Here is an 8627-nt window from a genome sequence, read left to right as displayed (position 1 = left end):
GCTTAGTATTAATTGTCTCGATCGAAGTGTTTGTTTTAAGTGTGCAGGATTAACTACGATGAAAGAAAGACAAGCAGCAGGAGTTGCACCGGAGTCAAGTTCATGATCACGTTGGGAGTTCGAGAGTTCGACGGAAGTTCGGACGGTCGTCGGAGGTTCTGCGAGAACAGATCCGAGAAGTCCAGAAGCTTGCCAAGCGAAGCTCGTCGGAACTTGCCAAGTGGATCATCGCAAAGTCCAGGAGTTTGCCGGAAGTCCGCAGGAGCATCACCGAGGGTTCATCGGATGATCGACGGAAGTTCGTCGGAAACACGCCGGAAGGAGCGATTGACGCACCGAAGCAAAGCTGCAGAAGTTGTCTTAGATTTAATCGTAGTTAGCACGTTGATTAAGTTGGAAAATGGGAGGTGATCCCATTGGCTTAATCTTGGGGCAATTGGGCCCCTGAAAGACTGAAATTGGGCTGAATGGAATGAACCATTCGGACCCTGATTGCACCAGGAGGTGCAACCGCCCAGGCCAGGAGGTGGCACTGCCTGGGCTAAGCCTCCCAGCGAGACTGGGCGGTGCAACCTCTCCAGCCGGGAGGTGGCACCGCCTGAGCTCAGTCTTCGAGCAAGACTGGGCGGTGCAACCTCCCTGACAGAGAGGTGGCACCGCCTGAGCTCAGTCTTCGAGCAAGACTGGGCGGTGCAACCTCCCTGGCAGAGAGGTGGCACCGCCTGAGCTCGGTCTTCGAGCTCTGCCAGGCGGTGCAACCTCTCCAGTCAGGAGGTGCAACCGCCTGATCCCGGAATTCCGGGATTTGATCGTTTTGAGCTCCAAATTTGAACTGGGTTGGGGCCTATAAATACCCCACCCATTCAGCACTGAAAGAAAAAGAACTCAAGCCGAAATCTTGATCTTTTCAGTGGTTCTTAGAGCTCAAAACTGCTAGTTTTCCTCCTCCTTCTGTTCTTCAAGTTTGAGTTGTAAAGAGAGGAGAGAAAACATTTGTAAGGGTTGTCTCCTAAGCCCATCAAAAGGAGTGAATCTGTAAGAGGGTAGTTGGCCTTCGCCTATTGAAGGAAGGCTCCTAGTTGACGTCGGCGACCTCGTCGGTGGAGGAAGCCAAAAGTGGAGTAGGTCAAGGCTGACCGAACCACTCTAAATCTCTGGTTTGCGTTTATTTTTTGGCACTTTATCATTACTGCAAACCTCCTTCATTACTACTGCTCTCTGCGCTTTCACGAACAAGTTCTAAGTGCTGTTCTTCCGAATCTGCATTCAGACGTAAATTCGTATTTTCGTACATTACAGTTTACGTTTACGTTTGATTCTGCAGAACTGTCTTCCGTGCTTTTACGAACGAGTTTCTTTGCAGTTTACACTTACATTTTGATCCTATTGATAACTGCAAACTGTCCTCTGCAATTTTACGAACGAGTTTCAACATTTAGACGTAAATCGGCTTTCCTCGCACAATCATCAGATCTCAGTTCACGTTTACGTCTTGATTTCAACTGCATACTGCCTTCTGCGAGTATACAAACAAGTTTCAAAGTTCAGACGTAAATCTGCGTTTAAGACATAAAACTGCATTTAGACGTAAATCTGCGTTTAGACGTAAAACTGCGTTTAGACGTAAATCTGCGTTTAGACGTAAATCTGCGTTTAGACGTAAAACTGCGTTTAGACGTAAATCTGCGTTTAGACGTAAATCTGCGTTTAGACGTAAATCTGAGTTTAGACGTAAATCTGCGTTTAGACGTAAAACTGCGTTTAGACGTAAATCTGCGTTTAGACGTAAATCTGAGTTTAGACGTAAATCTGCGTTTAGACGTAAACTGCGCTTAGACGCAAAACTGCGCTTAGACGCAAACTGTGTTTAGACGCAAACTGCGCTTAGACGCAAACTGCACTTAGACGCAAACTGTGCTTAGACGCAAACTGCGCTTAGACGCAATCTGCGCTTAGACGCAAACTGCGCTTAGACGCAATCTGCGCTTAGACGCAAACTGCACTTAGATACAAACTGAGAATTAGCTTTTGCATCATAATAGTTTTTATTGAACGAACGCAGCTTTTGGTTTTAATCGCTGTAAGATTTCCGCTGCACTAATTCACCCCCCCCTCTTAGTGCTCTCGATCCTAACACGGCAAACTCCTAGATTTGTGACGATCCACTTGGCGAGTTCCGACGTGCTTCTTTGGCAAGCTCATGGACTTCTCGGATTTGTTCCCGTAGAACCTCCGACGATTGCCCGAACTTCCGTCGAACTCTAGAACTCCCAACGTGATTAATGTCTTGACTCTAGCGCAACTCCTACTGCATATCTTATTTTCATCGTAGTTAATCCTGCACATTTATCTCAACATATAGATTAGATAACAAATGACAATTGACTTCATCGTCAAAATCCGAGATTCAACACTCGGTTGGTTCTGGCAGAACTACCAATGAACGTTCAGACTTCCGATGAACTCTCGAACTCCTAACAAAGTCTCGATCTTGACTCCGACATAACACCTACTTTATGTCTTACTACTATCGTAGTTAATCTTGCACACTTTTCTGAATATATAGATTAGATCAACCAATTTACAATTGAATTCATCATCAAAATCTGAGATTCAACATTTGTTTTATGTTCTTCTACTGTGCATGTGATGTCGCCTCTAGATTTACCTACATATCCTCTATCGACACTCAATTGTGATCATAAAGTTAGCTATCACTCCCAATGACTGGCTATGCTAAATCTAAAACTTTTAGACATATAAGTCCAGTATTAAAGAGTTGAGCACTCATACAAGACATCCTTGGTATCTCAAGTTTAAGGACTCATACAAGACATCATTAACCATCCAGCATTCCGTGAGCAAATCAATCAATGAACTCATTCTCCAATGAATACCTACATTGTATCCCTAGTGTCCTCACACGAGCAGCTATGAGACTAATCACCTCCATCATATAGATGGGCAAATAGCATACTAATCTATTTGGTTATTTTAATGTCCCTCTTGAGTAACCTATGAATGGGATTATTTAGGGTCTGTGTTTAAAAGTGAATCGGTCTCATTATTACGATCTCATCACGATCAAATTCTCATTGTACAGATCCATGGACATCACAATATATGCAATATGTAATATAAAATAAAAAAAATATCAATAATAATAATAAGCAAAAAAATAACATAGAATGTCACACATGCTATCACTCACGTTATTGGTTTGCAGGGCACCTATGACTTACAGTCGATACCCAGAGGGGGATTCTCGGTTGAAGCTTAAGTTAGTTTTTTACTATAGCATTGAGTATTTGAGATCTACCCCCTTGGCATTGCCCAAGGGGTCGACATTTATACCTCTCCCCGAGATTGGTCACACGTAGGTTGTTAATGACTGCCGACACTTCAGCCGGTCGGTTCGTGTGCCCTAGATGGCATGGGTCAACTGTTCCAGTTCCACGCCATGCGGGGCTACTTTGTACGATCTTGGGCATGGCTGTGAGTTGTTTCTAAGTCTGTCACGTTGCTTCGAGGTCATACCGCGTGTATACGTCACGTCGACTCTAAGACACTATGTTGATTCCGAGGTAGCTGTTAATTGTCACTGTAGGATGATACCGAAATATTCCCTATCACATACAATTCGATCAAATGCTAAAATAAATAAATGTATTCAACTAGAGAATTTTAGAGTTCTAAGAATACATTTGGGTTCTTGGGGTTGTTTCTATAGTATGATAGATAACGATTATGGTATCCTTCGATCTATGGATTGAGATTATGGGATCCTTCGATCATTAACAAAAAGTAACAACTTGTTGTGTAGTTGATCATATGCGACCTAAGTCTACAAATTCGATGGTGCCATGTTAATATATATATATATATATATATATATATATATATATATATATATAGAGAGAGAGAGAGAGAGAGAGAGAGAGAGAGAGGGAGGGGTGTCTCTCTACGCTGTAAACGACAGTTGCCTTTGCCATTCTTGGTCTGCCACGTGGTTCTCGTGGCCTTCTTCATTCTAGATAAGCTGACCACGGAATCCTCCTTTGTTATGTCTCGTTCCCTTCTTGTCATCCGCGTATCCTCAGCATCTCTTTCTTCCAAGTTCTTCATCTCCTATTTAGCTATGTGCAGCCATCTTCTCTTAAAGGTCAAAACTGGTCCTCGTGTTCAACAATGCGTGAGCATATCTACACCCCACACTTTGTACCTATTCTAACTCGATCGTAACCTTATTTGTATCCGCTCCACTCCCCCACTTCCCATTTGCTATATATCTCAGTTCCATCCAGCTCAAGCTGTCCTCTCCCACCCTCCACTTTGTTGACTTCTTCTCCAATCTCTCTCACACATTCTGTTGATTTATTCTTCTTTCTTCTTTGTTTGGTTTGCTCAGATGGGACTACTCTCCAAAGGCTCAATCCTGGTAATCCTCCTCATCTTGGTTTCATGTTGCAGTGGCTCAAGAGACTTGCATGCCTTGGCTCAAAACCCGGCCGGAAAGAAGAGGTCAGGTGGTTTCTTTGGGTTCTTGCCGAGAGCGATGCCAATCCCGCCGTCGGGACCTTCGAAGCGGCATAACTCCATTGGCGTGCGTTCCCAGACACCACCTTAAAGGAAGGCATGGCCGTGGTCAAGAGAATGTGGTCTCATCCAAAAGGTGGGCTTTAGACTCTTAACACATTGTTTGTTTCTCCTCCGCCTTTCTGACGCTAAATCTTCATATGAGGTGAGAGAGAGAGATTAGGCTTGGCGTATTGGCCTTCCACTTTTGAGTTAGTGCAGCACAAAAGGTTGATGAAGTATCGAATACTTAAACGTGCATGCAAAAAGAACATTGCTCCTTTTCAGTTTAAAAGTATGGTTTCATGCAGTTGTGGAGAAAAATGTTGTCTACTGTGTTATCTCTATATCTCTACATGTTATATGGCTATAAGATCTTAATAGTCAAGTTTGGTTATGAAAATATGCTGTTGACTGTGATGAAGATTTGAAATTGCAGTCTGCACAAGAAGTGGTCAGCTGAGAAGGACAGTATCCTTTTCTCTTCTCCATAGCAAGTGAAGTAGGACAAAGATCGATTGAAAGTGCAACATAATAGAGTTGTAACCATCATAATTTTGACCACAAGGAATAGGTAGATTCGTAGGGGAATGGCATGGCATGGCAAGGCATGGGTGTCACCAGCCATGTACGTAAGCGGCGGGCGGCCGCAGTCGCCGTCCCTTCCGAAGCCATTCGTGTGCGGCCTCAAAACTCTTACTGCTGCTGTTGCCTCTGTCAACAGCTAAGCTTGAAGTGATGGGTCCTCTTTTTGTACCGTTGATGAGCAAGGAATCGGGTGATCGATCCATCGATAGATAGTAATGTCAGCAAGAATGAGCGTTTCATGGAGAACTGTTTTTTGCGTTAAGAGTCAAAAACGTTTCTACTTGATCTGTTCACATAGTGTGTCAAAGAGAATGGTGGTGAAGTTGCTTTAATTCCGCAGATGTTTTGCCCATAATAAACAAAAATAAAAACAAAAACTGACTTAATCATTAAAAGTCTTACCGAATGCCCACCTAATGCGGTATATTACGGGAATGAAGGAAGCGGAATATGTGATGAAGACATTATAGATTATGTTAACAGTACAATAATAGATTATGTTGGATAAGTTTCGTCATGAACTGTAAGATATCAACTGTGCAACTTTAGATACACAATATTTTAAGCTTAATATAATTACTATTAACATCCTTAAATAAAACGGGCATTTGGTCTAGTGGTATGATTCTCGCTTAGGGTGCGAGAGGTCCCGAGTTCAATTCTCGGAATGCCCCTATTTTTTCAAATTTGTTTTTTTTTCTTTTCTTATTACATTTTGCTTTCAATAGTAGTTAGATAATATGTTTGTTAGGTCAATGGCAGTATTTCTGGGAAGTGTTCAAGTTTTGTTCCTATGATCTGTTACTAATAATTTTTTATGGGATAAACATGCTTAAAATATTGTTTTCCTTTTTTTTTTGACATTTATCTTCATCACAAGGAAATAAATAAAGATAGAAAAGGTGATAAGAAAACTTTCTTGATTCATAGTGTCTGATTGCTTCCCACCACGAGCCACAGCTGTACTTGTTCTTCCTCCAAAGATTAGTATTTTTTTTTAAATTTCAAGCAAGTAGGTGTTTCTTGTTGATAGCGTGATGAGTACCGTCGATTGGTGAGTCGACATGATTGGTTTACTATCAAAGGTACAGGCTCATTTAGGTGCCTCTTTCTTACTAACGTGGGAAATTCAATAAAGTGAGACCATATAGGTTGCTCGGTCGGAAGCTGTTTTGTTGGTGAGGACCCGATTCGAAATGGTTGGGTAAGTGGATTGGAATCTTCTTGGTTGTAAGGTTTTTCCATAGGGGTTGGGTCGTCCAAGTGTCCTTAGTTGTAAGGTTTCTCCATAGGGGTTGGGTCGTCCAAGTGTCCTTAAGCAACCAATGATCCTGCATAATAGGCTGGCGCCAAGGGTTGCCCGGCGCGACCCTCTTGATACTTAAGATAGTGAAGGGAAGAAGATAGTAGTGTAAGAGATACCCCCTTCAGCATGAGTTGATGGGTTCCTTTTTATGCCTGATCCCTGGGCCTTCTTACTGGCTGGCCTGGGATAAGATTAGGTTAACCACTTGATCATTCTGGTATCTGATCTTGATAAGATAGGATGGTTATTAAGATTAATAAGGTAGGGCGGTTATTGTCAATTATTGATGCGAGGCATATCGAGACACACTATGCATCATTTTGGGGCTCGTGATTTGGGGCCCTACTTAGGTATCAGCCTCTATGGCAGATGAGCTGGTATGAAACAAAATCATCCCTATCATTTGCCTCCCCCTTGGAAGGGCATCCTTTAGGGCCTTTCTCCGGAAGGCGCACTTGTGTGCTCTTCTGTTGGGTATGTATTCTGATGGAAGTCTATTGGCTGAGGTGTCAAGAGTGCATCGGTCCTGGTCGAGGTATGATCATGAGGTCTTTATGCTAAATGTATGGCTAGGAAGCGTGTAAGCTTGGCTTAGGTGCATCTCTCGGGGCTTCTCACTAAGATTCTTGGCTCAAGAGTGAGTCCTTTTTAACTCTACTCATAAGAGGTGCCACCCTCAGGTCTTCACGTCAAGTTCATGGCTAGAGAGCGCATAGCCTCGGCCTAGGTGCAACCCTCGGGGCTTCACGCTGAGGTGCTTGACTCGGGAGTGAGTCCTTTTTAACTCTACTCATCTAAGGTGCCACCCTCGGGTCTTCACGTAGAGTGCACGACTAGGGAGATAGGCTCGGCTAAGGTGCATTGCTAAGGTTTTCATGCCAAGTGCACAACTAGGGAGCATGTGAGCTCAACATAGGCACATCCCTCAGGTCTTCATATTGAGTGCACAGCTAGGGAGCATGTAAGCTCGACCTAGGTGCATCCCTCGGGTTATCATGCTGAGTGTGTTGAATCTCATAATTTGATGATGAAATCAATTGATGAGTTTATGATCTAATATGTGTTTTGAGTGATGCAAGACTAGTTTTAATCAAGGAGAGACAAATTAATTAAACTAGGAGAAAGGCCAGAGTGAACATGTCAGAAGATTAGAAGTCGGGTTAGAGGATCGGTCGATGTGTCAGCTGTTAGGAACAAGTCGGCACTAAGAGGGGGGGGGTGAATTAGTGTAACGGTAAAAACATTGGTTTAAGAAAATGTTTCGTGGATTTTTATAGTAGTTCATCGTCGTGACCTACATCCACTCCGTCGATTCCTCTTCCCACATATTGGGTCATTGTTTGGGCCTTTCATTGGGCCCAACTTGCCCCTAATTGGGATGACCCAATTCCAATCACAATTATTGTCATGACCCGAGTCTGATGAGTCAACTGGCCAATAACTCCATTTCAGTCCTTCAACCATAGACCAAAATGCTTAAGCGGGAGTTAACGTAGTATACTCATCAGACCCTTATAAGCCAATCATACACATTGCCCACTTCTGATGTGAGACTGATGGGATGTTACAATATCCCCAACTCAATTAGCTTGACGTCCTCGTCAAGGCCCAACATAACCCAGATCGAACCATAGCATAGTGCACTCATCAGACCCTTCTGAAGTGGGACTAATGGGATGTTACAATTATGTGCTAACTATGAATTCTAAGGCATACACTAAGCTAAATAAGTCTGTAAGTCTAGGTTTCTTCCGGCAAGCTTTCGGCGATCGTCCGGCGAACTTTCGACGATCTCTCGTCAATGTTCTAGCAGAATCCCGGTAAGCTCCTGGACTTCACGATGATCTTCTTGGCGTGTTCCGACAAGCTTATTCGGCAAGCTCCTAGTCTTCTCGGTTAATTCTGACAGAACTTCCGACGAACGTCCAGACTTCCGATGAACTCTCGAACTCCTAACGAAATTGCGTCCTTGACTCCGAGACTTCATTTTGCTTTATGCCTTGCTACCGTAGTTAATCCTGCACATATAAAAATCTACTTCAATCTAGACAATTAATACTAAGCTAATCAAATGTTATCTGGCATATCATTGGTTCATCGATGCTTCATCCGATTCTTCGGCACATCTTCCTCTCTTGTGGCCTATTACTCAATCGGC

The 8627-nt window shown here is 43.2% G+C and overlaps 1 non-coding gene across 1 annotated transcript; it reads left to right on the top strand.

Annotated features, from left to right (window-relative positions):
* Window positions 1-5765: 5765 nt before the first annotated feature.
* On the top strand, window positions 5766-5837 carry TRNAP-AGG (transfer RNA proline (anticodon AGG)). The gene has a single exon. It is a non-coding gene; the product is annotated as a tRNA-Pro (tRNA).
* Window positions 5838-8627: the final 2790 nt, after the last annotated feature.

This window comes from Musa acuminata, chromosome BXJ2-1, assembly GCF_036884655.1.
Source record: "Musa acuminata AAA Group cultivar baxijiao chromosome BXJ2-1, Cavendish_Baxijiao_AAA, whole genome shotgun sequence".
NCBI classification, from domain to species: domain Eukaryota; kingdom Viridiplantae; phylum Streptophyta; class Magnoliopsida; order Zingiberales; family Musaceae; genus Musa; species Musa acuminata.
This window is presented reverse-complemented; position numbering and strand designations above follow the sequence as displayed.